The sequence below is a fragment of the Gallus gallus genome, chromosome 2 (genome assembly GCF_016699485.2).
Source record: "Gallus gallus isolate bGalGal1 chromosome 2, bGalGal1.mat.broiler.GRCg7b, whole genome shotgun sequence".
Lineage (NCBI taxonomy): Eukaryota > Metazoa > Chordata > Aves > Galliformes > Phasianidae > Gallus > Gallus gallus.
Genome location: NC_052533.1, coordinates 68,214,042 through 68,228,850, shown reverse-complemented (window position 1 = coordinate 68,228,850; position 14,809 = coordinate 68,214,042). Strand labels below are relative to the sequence as shown.

Genomic DNA, 14,809 nt, shown 5'->3' with positions numbered 1-14,809 from the left:
TACCTGTACTAGGGAAAGTATTGCCTTTCTACTAAATAATGGAAATTTGGCAATGTGTTTTCAGATCTGTGAAATACTGCCCATACCAACACAGGGTCTTTACATATGGGATCACTCATATCGCCAAAACAGACTGGATTTCCGAGCAAGATTTTATCTCCAACAACCACAATGGGCAACTCAGCGTGAAAAGCAGAGACGCAAGTCAGCCACAAAGCCAAGCCCAGAGGGAAGGAATGGCAAAACAAAGCATGCCAGTTAGTTCCCATGGGAAATGGTGCTAACATTCCTAAACCTGAGTGTTCCATCTGATTTTTCAGTTAAGGGTGATCTGTCCGCCATCCATAAACTGAAAGAATGAACTTTCTGACAAAACTTGGATGCTGTAAAGATTTCCGGAAGGCAATGCAGAGTGAATCTTCAAACTAGCTGTGAAACTAACTGGAGAGGCAAAGAGCTTCGCCCTATTGCTGCTCAGAAGCTAAGGAGGCTTTTTTTTTCTGCTCAAGGAACTTTCTTAAGGCTAAACATTCTGACATAGCAACACATTCTGACTCCATCCTTTGCCACGCAGTTCTTCCAATTTTTAATCTAGAAGAACGCTACTACGCAGGACTGAATCTTTAAATCCTCATTCATCAAAACCACTAAAGGCTTTAGTTAGGTTGCACCAGTGTGACAGAAAGACCTCGATATACAGCATTCTACAGCCCCAGTGCCTGAGCCTGAAGTGAAACAGAGAGACTCAAGACTTCTGCATGCTGCAAGCAACCAATCTCGCTGCTAAAATCTCATCATGGCATCAGAATATTAATAGGTCAGGGCTTAAGGAGATACTAAGGCCAAAACACAGTATCTCCTTAAACGTGGGGAGAAGTGGTCCCTTTTCATCATCTCCAGATCCCAATGCAACTTACTACAATGAAAGAAAGGTTCAGAGAATTACGTACAAGCAAACTAGCTTCATAAACCCCATTATTTCAAAATAGTTAAATAATCTGGAGTATCAGTACTGCTGACTACCTGCTCTCTTCAATGGTCACTTTTCTCTTTTCTTCTCCTTATCAGGAAAAAATAAATGTGTTGAGCTTCATCGCAGCTGAAGAAATAATCTGTGTCTAGCATGGGTATGCCACAAGACTGGCTCACCCACATAAGGGGCTGGTTCCTAAACTGCAGCCATCTCTCCAAGAGGTAGCCAGTACTTGGCCTTCCTCAAGGCAGAACCTCAGGGAAAACAACAACAACAACAAAAAACCAACAAAAACCATATGAATCAGTATACCTTTACATATGTCTTAACAGCAATGATCTCCTATCCAGTGCATGCTTCAGCAGGATGCGGGGAGGCTAACAAAGAAAGTAAATCTGCTGCCTGAAAGCTTAAGTTCTCTACAAAGATTATAACATCATCAGTTAAAGAACAAAAATAGGGAGCACTACTTAAGAAAATGTTTAAAGATACTTAGCTGCAATACTGGGTCTGCGAGCTGTGACTTAGAAAGCATTTCTAACAGGAGGTATGCACTGGGCAGAAGCATCTAAGTATTAATACAGTCATCACTGCATGTCTCAGCTTTACCTGCACCAGGAAAATCTAAGCTGGCCTAAATTTAGAACCAAATATTTGTTCTCTCAAAGTTCATCTTTGTGCAATACAGTGAGGACTTCCCCAAGCCAAGAGCCACAGAAAGATTCAGTAAGCGTAGACAAGAACCTGAGTTCTTCTATACTCATTGCAGAAGGAAACTTTCATTCACTAAGCATCAAACTGACAAAATAATAACATTCTTATCCCTTCTCCCAGATGAATGTTTTAAGTACCAGCAATTTCAGCAGCTCAGCAGAGCTCTGCCAGTGCCTCCTGCTGAACCCATTCTACTTTGAAGTGCATAATTCAATATTCAGGTCAGAAAGGAAAAGTGAGTATGAGGGATGAGAGAGACCTGGGCTCCTGTCCCTGCTCCAATGAATGTTTAATTATTTTCTATTAAAAATTCATTTGGAGAAGGGCTAGAATCCAGGCAGTCTAACAGCTTTACCTACAAAAAGATCCACGACCAAGTGCCACTGCAGGTAGGAGCACAGCCCTACTGTCCTTTGGGTGAGCACCACACCTCACACAGAGTGCAACCACTAGGCTCCTTCTCCTGCTTGCATCCGAGAACAAGGCACCGAATTCCAAAAGAGAATAAGAAAAGATCAATTTAGTATCTCCCTGCAACAGAAGGAGTACTGCAGACTTAAAAGAGCTACTTTTGACTCTTCCTTGTTGAAGCCAGCCTATGTTGCTCCCTATCTGGGATGCTGGCTTTTTCAAATCCCACTCCTGGGGCTCCTTTCTCCTGGCAATGCACCAGCAACATCATTATCTGCATCCCCTAGGCTAAGGTATCTGGAAGCTTGATGCGGCTGTATTTGTGGTCTTTGCGTATCTACTCTGTCAAGAATGTTCTCAAGTTACTTTGGTGTTACTTTTGGTGTGATTCGTGTTATTAGAAATTCGTGTTATTACAAATAGTGTGGCCAGAAGGAGCAGGGAGGTGATCATCCCCCTGTACTCAGCAGTGGTGAGGCCGCACCTCGAGTACTGCGTCCAGCTTTGGGCCCCTCACTGTAAGAAAAACATCAAGGCCCTGGAGCGTGTCCAGAGGAGGGCAGCAAAGCTGGTGAGGGGTCTGGAGAACAGGCCTTATGAGGAGCGGCTGAAGGAGCTGGGATTGTTCAGTCTGGAGGAGGCTCAGAGGAGACCTTATTGCACTCTTCAACTTCCTGAAGGGAGGCTGTGGTGAGGAGGGGTTTGGCCTCTTCTCCCAGGTAACAAACAGGACCCGAGGAAATGGCCACAAGTTGTACCAGAGAAGGTTTAGATTAGATATAAGGAAAAACTTTTTCTCTCAGAGAGTGGTCAGGCACTGGAATGGCCTGTCCAGGGAGGTGGTGGAGTCGCCATCCCTGGCAGTGTTCAAGAGGTGTCTGGATGAGGAGCTACAAGATATGGTTGAGTGGCTTGTGGTAGCAATGGTAATGGGAGGATGGTTGGACTGGATGATCTTGTAGGTCCTTTCCATCCTTGTGATTCTATGATTCTGTAAGTACTGCAGGCTACTGTCTACTATTCCAAGTCAGCTGAAAGAGTGCAAGGATTCAAATCCTTAAATAGTCAGTCTGAAGAGCTAGCAAGTATTCAGAAGAAAATTGAGCTATTCAGAGGTATATCAAAAGCAGAAGAAAAAAACCTCAGCAATTATTTGTAGCAGATGACATAGATGAGCATCCAGCCAGCCAGGGGCAAGGCAACAGGAGGGAATGGAAGGGAAAGGGGAACCCTGGTACAGCTACTGCAGTCTCTGGAGGTGAAGACTCTGCCCTAGAGATGGCCACCTTGCTGCAAACACTGGGTTATGGCTCATGAAAGCCAAGTGCAGCTGTGGCCATCTCATCCACAAACACCTGTCTGTCTGCACGTGAGCAGAATTACAACTATTTTCAAAACAAGTTGCTGGGTTTTTCTGTTTTGTTGTTGTTGTTGTTGTTTTTAATCATCTGTTGTTCCGCTATTGACACCAGTGTTACCTTCAGCAAAAGCAGCATGCAAAGGACGACTTCCCAGACAGCTTTCCCTATGTGACACGAGAGTAAACAGGAGGGGCATTTCCATTACTTTCTAGAAGGAGATGAGCTCCTACTGAATACCTGATTCAGACTCTAAGCAATTTTCACCAATCACTTGAAAGTTAAATAATTATCCTGTTTAAAGAAACCTAGCAATTATATTTCCACCCCCCCCCCCCCAGCAACTACTGCTGTTGTGACAATATTCATCTTGTCCATGATGACTATTATCTGCTGTATAAATATTGATGATCTGAGTAATTGCTGTTCTGTACATATGCTTCTCACAGATATAAATTTCTCCGCCTGAAGTAGGCTGCTGACAAAGTGTTTTCCTCCTTTTGCATGGCAATGAAACATTACTGGAGGTGCCACTGAGAGTTGTTAGACCTGGGGGAAAAAAAAAAAGCAACGAATATCAACAGCCTTTGGAGCAGAGGCAACAAAGCTGGTCTGGAACACAGTTCTTATGAGGAACAGCTGAGGGAACTGGGATTGTTCAGTCCAGAGAAGAGGAGGCTCAGAGGAGACCTTATCGCTCTCTACAACGACCTGAAAGGAGGTCATAGCAAGATAGGGGTTGGCCTCTTCTCCCAGGTAACAGCAACAGGATGAGAGGGAATGGCTTTAAGTTGTAACAGGGGAGGTTCAGGTTGAACATGAAAAAAAAGTCTCCTCAGAAAGTGGTGATGTACTGGACCAGGCTGCCCAGGGAAGAGGCGGAGTCACTGTCTCTGGAGGTGTCCAAGAAACACGCCGATGCGACACTGAAGGACATGGTTAGCGTGCATGGTGGGGATTAGTTGATAGTTGGATTAGATGATCTTAGTGGTCTTTCCAATGTTAAGGATTCTACAGTTCTGTGAAATGGTGTTTGCCTGGACTGCTAAAACTGAATAGTCCCAGAGAGTAACAAGTTAGCTACAGTGGCATTCAGACAGCTTAAGCTTAGTTTAAGCTGTGCCAGCACCAAATGCTGCTTCAAAGGGCAAGAATTGTGCTGGCCTCCAGATTGGCTGCTTACTGTGAACCAGTGCTGAGCAGGGCACGAATGCTTCTAAACGTGCTGCATACAACACGTATGTTGTACCCAGCCAGAGGCTTTCTGATGGTGGTGGTAACTTATTCTCAATTAATAGACAACAACCTAGTCATGCACTGGATGATGAATGCCAGGCTGAACGCTGTGCTGGGGCAAACAGTTACCAATGCCACCTCGGAACCCATGCCTGCAGACAGCCATCACGTCAAACGAGTCCAAATTGCTCCCAAGGAATCAAACCCCTCTCCAAGGATACCACAGGCTTGCAACACATTGGGTCAAGCTCTTCTTGCTGGTTAAATGCATTTGCCAAGCAGATGCTGTGTACAGTCAGGGAGTCAGGCACAGCAAGGTTCACACCAAGTTTCCTTGTAGCACAGCTCCACCCATCCTTTGCACAGTATCTGGAATCTAACATTAGACAAAGATGCTTAAAAAATAAAAGTTCTTTTCTAACTCACACCTGCTATAGAAATTTAGGGAGGGAGGAGCAGGCTGCAGAAAACAACCCGAGAAAAAACACTGGGCTCCCTGCAGAGGCTGGAGACCAGGGCAGGAACAAGAGGAAACAGGGTGGATGGGGACAGGCAAAAGCAGGAAGCCAGGGCGAAGTCAGATAACGTGTGAGCAGAGTTTAGAGTGCCTGGAGGTGGGGAGGGAGGAACTGGGTGTTTGTCATGAGCCAAAGAAATAGTCTGGAAGTCTTACTTTCTTTGCTGCCCTGTTCAAGCAATTACATAATAAGCCATTATACATAATCATAGCTGCCACTTATTTATGTATACATATATTACATGCAGATGAACAGACTCAACTCAAATATTTACTAACACTGACACAACTTATCTTCTCCCTGTGACATCGAGTGTTAAACCGTGCAATTGCTCAACGCAATAATTCCCCTTCTCCTTTCTGCAGCTTCTTTGATCCCCTTTCCTCCATAATTTAAACAGTGCTATGGGGATTAATGTGTTACAGTCTTTAATGACAACCGCTGTACATCTTGAAGGGAACTTGCTTCCAGCAGGAAATTAAAGGTTGAACTCCTACCAGTAACCCTGGGCATGCTTAACTAATGCTAAGCCACATAACATAACCTAATTAGTACAACAGGTCCTTTAAAAGAAATCCACGTGACCTCACTGTCAGTTCTTATACTGAGTCATTTTGGAAACCAGTTGAAACAGAGCCCTGCATAATTCCCTATCATCAACAGCGCGCCGCGCTGACTGAATAGACTGGGTCCTAGCTACAGCAACCAAGTAGCCTCCACCCTCTCCACTCTATTTTCCCCCTTCTGTTCTTACAAGGCACAATTTGGTGGCCTCCAGCAAACATTCAGCCCTACGAGCACCTTCCTAAAGTCACATTTCCCAAGCCTGTTTTGCCTGAACACGGATCAGCATCGCGTAACCGGCTTGCACGCAGAATGCTCTGCTGCTAATGTGAATTATTTTGCATGCAAACACAAAAAGTAGGTGGGCCAAGCAACTGTCCCATTCACAAGCACAAGCACTTGGTACTCACAAGTTTTTACAGGTATATCGTTTGAATGCAGTGCGCCCACAGCTCTGACAGTCCTGTTAGAACACCTTTACAACACGATTCAAATCTTAAGCGCTGGCTTTTCTGAGTCACTAAAAAGTGAAATCAAATTCCCACCAAATAATGCTCTATCTCCTACGTAGTTATTAACCCCAGGTTTTGTTCTAAAATCTCCACGACCTAATTTTGCTGTGACAATCACTGTCCAACATACCTTTGCCAGGCAATCTGGAAGGTGAAGAAATACAACCTCAGAACACCACAGCCGCGTCGCCAAACGTCCTTAGAGAGGATGCAAAACTGCAGCTTTACCAACTCACTGTGTTTTCATCAAGACAGCAGCTAATTCCACCACATCTGCGCCAAAATTGCTATGTCCACAAAAAGAAATGCTTTGCTGGGTTCTTATCCTGATAAAGTATCCCTCGTGGAGATGTGAAAATGCAATTTCACTGTAAAAATAAATGCAGTGGAGTTAATCATTTCTTCTACTTGCCACACGGCCATCTATTTTCATTGCTTCCAAACATCCACTGCACTCTTGGAGCTTACAAAGCTAACGATGTGTGGGCTGCAAGACTCAGCTTCTCCAGCTCTGGGAGGTGCAGGACACCTCTGGCCTCTCCCTCTGCTACAACCAAACCACTCTGCACCAGCTTTTCACAGGAAGGGAATTTGCAAGAAGAGATTTTGCCAGTATGTGGAATTCTGTGCTTTATAAGCTAGAACGTGCAGCCAAAAGACCGATGGAAGATGCGTGCTCACTATCCTAATCGAATTTACTTACGTGATGCACTCCTGAAACAAACTACCAGGTAATAAATATATCACCCAATAATCCAAAGAAACCTAATGAGCTGTTTGAGATACCAAGCAATCTCCTGAAATTGCTGCTACTCCTACAAAGCAGTTTCTTTTAGCTCTTTGGTTGCAAAAAGTGCCAGCAATCTTACAACAGTGACTGGCAAAAAGGGGAAACTTACAGAACAAGTCATAGAACACAGTTCACAAGCACTTGCTTACTTATGTGTTGAGCAGTTTCCTTTTACAAGGCATTACAGAACTCCAACTTGTGTTTCTTTCTGCTTGTTATTTTCACAGCCCTCGAGTGGTATACATCTTCTTCTTCAGCTAATGGCTGGAAGACTCCCAGTCTTCACTCCAAGAATATTCATTCAAGATCCAGAGAGCCTGAACACGTCTACACTGACACGAGTGAAAAAGCCACGCTTTCCTGGTGTGCTACAGCCAATTTAGAGTACTCTTTTCAGATGAAGCTCATCTTCAGTAACCCTAAAAACTTATTTTAATAAGGCCAGCACTGAAAGTAAGCTCCTGGCTGCTCGGGAGGCTCTGAACAGAGAACACTACTGATGGGACTCACTGTTTTGGATGACTCGTATCAGCAGTCTCCTGCTTAGAGAAGGTCATAAAAGACTGCCAGGACATCAGATGTTGAGAAGGAGGATGCACTAAAGGAGAAAGCAAGCAAAAACCCAAACTAATGGTTACCTGTTCTTCCCAGCCTCTTACTCCTTTTGCTTCTCAGTAGCAAGAATTAAAAACAAAATGTTAATGGTGTCGCAGAGGCAGTTACTTAACACACAATCTGCCAACAGCTTTGCTTTCAGAAGTACAATCAAGGGGTTTTTTCCTCTCTTGGAAGGGAGGTACTTACTTAGTGCAGAAGCTCAGCATTTCTGTCACATTTGACACTACTGAAGCATTTGAAGATGGTTTCCCCCACCTAGATGCTTGCATACATTTCTCTGCATCCCCTCCACTGCGTGAGAGAGCCATGCTGAAATAAAACAGGATCTGCTTGTTACTGTGCAGGATTGGATTCGTGCAAGGGGGAAGCCACTGCATCTCAATAGCAGGGAGCATGTCACACCAATGACTCCAGCCCCCGTGAGAGAGGCGTTGGCTTCTGCTCAGAGCTGCGCATTGCAAATGAAACAGATGAGAGAAGCTCATGAATTGTGATACCGGGACAGCAAAGCAGCAGGCAAGCCGCTCCAAGCAGCACATGGCACAGGACTGAGTTAGGAGGTGCCCACGTCTCTGGTACTAATATAACAAGAGTCAGTGAACTAACAGAAAAGAAGGCCACTGGGCACTGGCTATGCGAGACTCTTGCCTAGTTTTAAATTGACCATAAACATTCTGGAGTTAGAAAAGGGAACGGGCAAGAAAGTGGAGAGCCAAGCCCACATTTATGTACCACCAGAACACAAAGCAGAATAACCTGCAAAGCTACTACAGGTTCCTGCTAACACCATTTCTTCACAGAAGTGACTTTTTCTAAATCACTGCGACAAATACTGAGAACAAAATAGCGTTGAAGCAAAAAATAAAGAGTATTCCAATACAAAGGCAGCCACTCATCAGTTCTGAATGGATGTTTAGAGGGTAAGAGAAGTAGGTCCCTCTGCACTTTGCCTGCCCTGCAGTACTTCACCGATCAGCAGCGACACCAGCGCTCAGGAGCAGCCAAGCCTCTGGGAAGCCAAGTTACCCCAATGCAACAGCTGCCTTTGCTTCCTTTTGACAGCACAACACAACCAGCATTTTCCAGCTTCGCTACCGCTTTGGAAGACAATGAATGAGAGTATTAATGAAGGTTCGAACAGCAGATCTCATGAATTACACACACGTAGAAAAATCCCTTCTGTTTGATCCTAGTCATCCACGGGTCTCTAATGAGAACTATGAACATAGTCTACTGATCATCTCATCAGTAATGCAAATAACCATACTGGCCTGTCAATGAGCATCTCCCAGGCTTACATAACGTGCCCTCAGCCCACACAGCCCCACATGCAGGAGCTGCCCCATCGCTTGGAACCAGCCCTACGTGACAATGCAGCACACCTCGTGCTCAGCTGCAGCTGGCAGTAGCATCTCCTTGTATTTAAGCCCAAGCCATCCCCCAGCTATCATAACATCTCAAGAGCACCTCCCAAGCTTGTCCGTCTCCAGCTGAGCAAGGATCTGCTGGACATGGAGAACAAGAGGCATGAAGGCTACACCTGGACAAGCCATGTGCAGCTGCAGTCACTGATGTTAGCAGAGCTGCCACAGTGGAACAAAGAAAACAGGCTCCCAAGCACCTGCCAACAGTGTAACTCCAGTTCATCTCTACACAGTATTGCTAAGAATAAAGCCTCGAGGAATTAAAGTATTCCAAACAGCAAGAGGAATGGCTCAGCACCGCATCCTGCTGCCATGAGCCCTTCCCAGCACAGCTCCAGCAGCAGCAGCTCCCCACTTAGCCGAGTTGTTGGACATCGAATGCCACTATCAGCAAGTTTTTTTTTTCTAAGCAGCAAGTGTTTGTATAATAGAAATCCCCCTATCAGCACTGCCAGCTGTGCCTGACGTACAGCCACTACACGCAAACACACCACAAAATCTTAACACCCACAGAACTGCTTCGTGCCTGGGTTGACACGGCATTCAGAGCATCGGCTACCTTGCCTCCCATAGCAAGCAGGCTCCTCAGTATGCCACTCATCCTAATTACCTCAAAGCATTAACACGTCAACCTGCGCTAGGGTGGGAAACGCAGCCAGAGGAATTCATCTCTAAACCTCACCACGTGGATGGCAGCTGCTGCCCTGGGAAGATAAGCAAGGCAAAGAGGGAACTTGCCACTGCTAAGCGGACCCAGGACATCCTTCCAGGGGACAGAGAGAGGCAGAGGGCAGGGAGCTTGAAAACCAGCATGCCAGGGCACTCAGGCAGAACACCTCCACCCCGAATTAATCACTTTTAGAAAGGGTCCACCCAACACCTGAGCACACCCCTTACACAACTTGACCTGCAGCCGACGGGAGGGCTGCTGAAATGCCAGGACTTGCCAAGTCTGGGACTTAAGAGTCCACGCTTCTGGACTGGACCTTCTAGAAAGGTGCCTCATTCTCTCAGCTTTTTACTTAGGAGGAAGCAGGAGGAGACGAGAGGAAAATATGCTGATGGTTCCTCCTCTTAATTAAATTACCTACATGTGTACCTTCTCAAAATAAGTGCAATTAGGGCAAATTAGGGTTTAAGAAACTCAGCAGACTTTTCAATCCCAGAGGAAAGTAGGGCTAGGGAAAACTATTACCAAGCAAACAGTGTTTTTGTTAAAGCCTACAGAAAATCAAAATTGGATGAAGAATGTTTTAGTCCAATTCGAGATGAAGCACGCTCCAGCAAAACTGCTGTCCATGAGGAAAGCTCACACAGCACACAAACATCGGGGTTGTGTTTTGAGCCAGCATTCACCAGGAATTAGCTATCTAGCGCCTAAAACTGTGATCTGTGCTTCTCGCAGGTTGAGACAGGAGCTTCGTCAGCTGGGATGCTATTGCACCAGAGACGAGGCAAGGCAGTGCCCGTGCCAGTGGCTGGCATGGAGCATGGAGGCAATTAGGACCTATGGCACTCATCCCCAAAGCCAAGTGGCTCCAGCATCCCGCTCCTCTCAGCAGAGGTGCAAGGTGCACGGGGGAAATGCAAGTCCACCACCTGGATGCCTCATGCAGGCCTGAGCATCTCACCACCACAGGTTAAGTAGGAGCTGCTCAACATGGCCTCCTTTTTCCTTCTCCTTTTTCAGACCTGATTGACTGTCTAGACACAGCACACTGCCATGCAACGCAACTGAAGACTGAAAGCACCGGAGTGAAGAAAACAGACTGGCCCAGGCTTTCTTCTTTCTTTTTCTTTTCTTTTTGTTTTAAACAATATATTGCAGTCTACATCAACGACCTCACAGAAGGAAAACAAAAAGCTTGATCTGCCATGCACCTTAGAAGCGGGCTGCTGAAAAAAGTCCAGAATGCAATTAAAACATGGATTCCTTTTAAGTTTCACTTCCCTCTGCAATTTTATAATCGTCTCATCCATCAATTCTGAAAGAATATTAATACTGGCATCAGCTGGCTCTCCACCTCTTTTGCTGAGCCAGCTCTCCCAAAGTCCTGTCCGTGCCTTTCAGCATCCAACCAACCACAGGCGCTCTGAGGAAGAGGAGAGCGGGAGGCAGAGCTGGAGGTGGAGGGATGCCAGCAAGGCACATCCAGCACGGGGCCACACCACAGGGCAACGGCCTACATCCCCGTGGAGCTGTGATGACTTACGGTGCCCAAATTTGCCCTCAGCAGAAAAAAACACGCAAATTACCCAGAACAAGGCTGCGGCAGAGATCACCTGAGGCCAACGCGTGACTCCTACTCACTCTCAACCAGATCACACACGCTCGTGGCTGCCTTCCAGGCTGGACGTGGCCAGGTCAGCGATGTGCAACCTTCTTCCAATACCATAGAACCATTTCTTTCCCCCTTTGAAAGCTGCGTAGATCTCTTATTTTGACACAAGCCATTTTTTCCCCCATTACCTTTCCCAAACTCTTTCGACAACATCCTTGGCTCCCAAAAACCTGCAGATCAGAGCCAAAAAGCAGTGCTATGCTCCTTTGAGTACCTTTTTCAAATAGGTAAAGTTCAATTCCAAAATACTTGGGAGTTGTTCACGCATAGCGACAGTGCCGGGAGAAAGGGTCGATGCCAATTTTTGGTATCTAGCTTATTAATTAATTAGTAGAGGCACACAATCTGTCAAGTCATCCCAACTTTTAAAGACGCTCTGTTCCGTCATTCTTTTATTATTCTAATTTGACATGTTTCTTATCTGTCACGATCGCGATTAATATCACAAATTCCCAAGAACACAAGTCTGAGTTTAAAACCATTCTCATCCCGTTTCATATCACTGGAGGTCAGGCTGGCCATTCCAAGCCCAGTCTCCGTTGGCAGCTGTTATTTTCTTTGCTGGTACCCACTTTTCCTCATCTATTTTAATGAAACAAAAAAGCTCCAAGAGGGTAAAGAAAGCCAATTGTGACACTCATTTCAGCACAATCAGAATTTCTGCTGTTTCCTTTCCTACTGCAGTGTGAGGTTTATACCAACCTTCCTCCCCCTCCTCTCCTCTGAACAAAGCTCTAGGAAGACATTCACTGTAAACTGGTCAGAATAATTTAAATACAGGCCAAAAAGCATCTACTTGGTGGATCAGGCTACATGTTATCTCCAGGAAGTGACTCAGATGTACTGATGTGCTCTTCTGTTGAAGCCCAGCCTGTAGAACCGACATCCACATACCCCCCCCAGAAAACTAAGATAAATGTAAGTGGCCAGTCTTCCTCATTCTTCTATGAAGCAAAGTAATTTAAGCCTCACATTCAGACCTATAAAACAGCATATTTACCCAGGCTTAACAGTAGAATAAGCTAGGTGAGATCAAGTGAGACTACATACAAAGAAACACTGAGAAACAGGCAGAGCACAGAATATTCTTTAAGTAGAAAGCTGCTTTACGGGGTTGGCCTAAAGCAGCCATTTACCCCACTGCCTGATCTCAGAGGATGTCCACAGCAATAGCTGAATAGCTGTACACTGAAAGCAAGGAAGATTAATCCCCCCAAAATGCTTCACTCGACGTTTTGGACTGGCCTTTACCTACAGTCTGAAAATACAAAAAATCCAGATACAAATTTCAATCAAGATGGCACACAGCCCCACTATAGTATCTAGATCTAGGACCTCTGAAAAATTATAGGTAGCAGTGGCAGCACCAATGGAAGGGCATGGGCTACAGCTGTGGTACCAGCAAGCCAGGGGAGAGGCAGAAGGCAGGTGTTGTAGATGGATAGGACCAAAAGGGATGGAGGGGGTGAAAACCCAGGCAGGAGGAACACAAGCAAGCCAGAGAGGAGTTGGGAAGCAGCAGCACCTTGCCTAGTTCATCCTGAAATGGGAGCTGGGGCAGCAAACTTCCCCAGCACAGCATACGAGCTGCTGAGCATGTCACCCCATTCTAGCAATTACTACCATTCACAGCCAACTGGTGCAAGCTACTGGCTCATGGATTAGAAATTAATGCTGCAGCCCAAAGGTCTAAGCCCTGTGGATGACCCGGGTCACTGCAGATTCATGTGACAGGTCAATTTTTTTTTATTTATCCCTCCCACTTCCCTTTGCCAACTAGAAAATTACATAAAAGCTCAGATGCGTTACATTCTTAATACAAGGTATGTAAACTTTGAGTACTCCGAAATTAAGAGGTACCACAAGAAATGCCTCTACAACCTTCACCCAGCTCCCATAACACATCTTCACTGATGCTATCCCTAATTCTAAACCAGCAAATCAGCTGCCGTAGGCAAAAAAATTGAATGGTTTTAAACTGGAATGGTTTTAAACTGGGACAGGGGATGTTTAGGTTGGATATTAGGAAGAAGTTTTTCACACAAAGGGCGGTTATGCACTGGAACAGGTTGCCCAAGGAGGTTGTGGATGCCCCATCCCTGGAGGCATTCAAGGCCAGGCTGGAAGTGGCTCTGGGCAGCCTGGTCTGGTGGTTGGCGACCCTGCACATAGCAGGGGGGCTGAAACTAGATGGTCATTGTGGTCCTTTTCAACCCAGGCCATTCTATGATCCTATGAGAAAAGACAGGGCTGTGTGATAAAAGCAACGGTGGTCCCTCAGACCCTGCCCCACTCAGTGGAAGCAAGGAAGATAAGCGAACAAGGCATGGCAAGAAAAGAGAGACAACTTGACTTGCGAAGTTGGATGCACCACCTTGCAGGCAGGACTTGCCTTTCTCTCACATTCAGTCTTTGCAAGATGCTCAGCAAGTCACTAAAAGCAGTTTTCTCCCTGCTCCCTGCAAATCCAGTGCATCTAAGGCTGCCCTGCAAGAGTGCCAAGACTTCCAGCTCCAGTCAGCTGTGCCTGTATTTCCAGCAGATGAACTGCTACATCATGGCAGGTACTCTGGGGTGAATGAAAAACAAAAACGTCCCTCAGCATCATTTTTAGGCAGCCAAAAATGGAAGAAGTTTCCATCATTTGAGCTCTGCTTGCTCTTTGCCTCCATTCCTGAAAATGAATGCAGTGCCAGCATCTGAGATGTTGCAAGAGTGAGAGCTTCCCCGCCTGCAAAGCCCCCGGGAAGGAACTAACAGCACTGCTCAGCTCAAGGTTTGGGTGGGGTGTAAAATAAATATGTGGAGATGCATGCAGAAAGTAAATGGGGAAGAGAAAATGAATGATGCAGTAATTACCTATCCGCTAAAAGAGGGACTCTGAAAGGGAAAAAATGATGCAATTACAGAATTAAAGATTGTATCATAATGCAGATGCAAAGGGGAGCCGTGTAATGTTAGTTCTGGCACTTCCTTGCTTTCGTCCACTGGATTTTGTAACCTCATTGTTCTCCTAATGTCATTACTTTGTAAGTAATTTGAATGCAACATAATTATGAGCTCGTATGTTTCTATCTTTCCATCATTAATAACGTGTGGAACAACCAGCAGACTGCTCCCAGCGTGATTGATGCCTCCGGCAGATGGCTACGAATGATTCTTTTTCTTCCACTGCTATCAAGAGGTAAAGAGCAGGGAGGAGAGAGGGACATTTCATATCGGAACTTCAATTTGGTGCACAAACATTTGGGGATTTTGGGGGTTGCTTCAGATGAGGAAACCGAGCCTGATATCAATCAGTTGCTCTGAAACGAATCGTAACAGATCGGATTTGAAAAGCAGAAGCACG

General features: G+C 45.6%; 1 protein-coding gene and 1 non-coding gene across 9 annotated transcripts in view; both read right to left on the bottom strand.

Annotated features, from left to right (window-relative positions):
- The window catches only part of RNF152 (ring finger protein 152), a 91,320-nt gene that overhangs the window by 28,289 nt on the left and 48,222 nt on the right, over positions 1–14,809 (bottom strand). The gene's annotated exons all lie outside the window — the stretch shown is intronic.
- On the bottom strand, positions 1,937–2,035 carry MIR1782 (microRNA 1782). Its single transcript, NR_035283.1, has one exon. It is a non-coding gene; the product is annotated as a microRNA 1782 (primary transcript).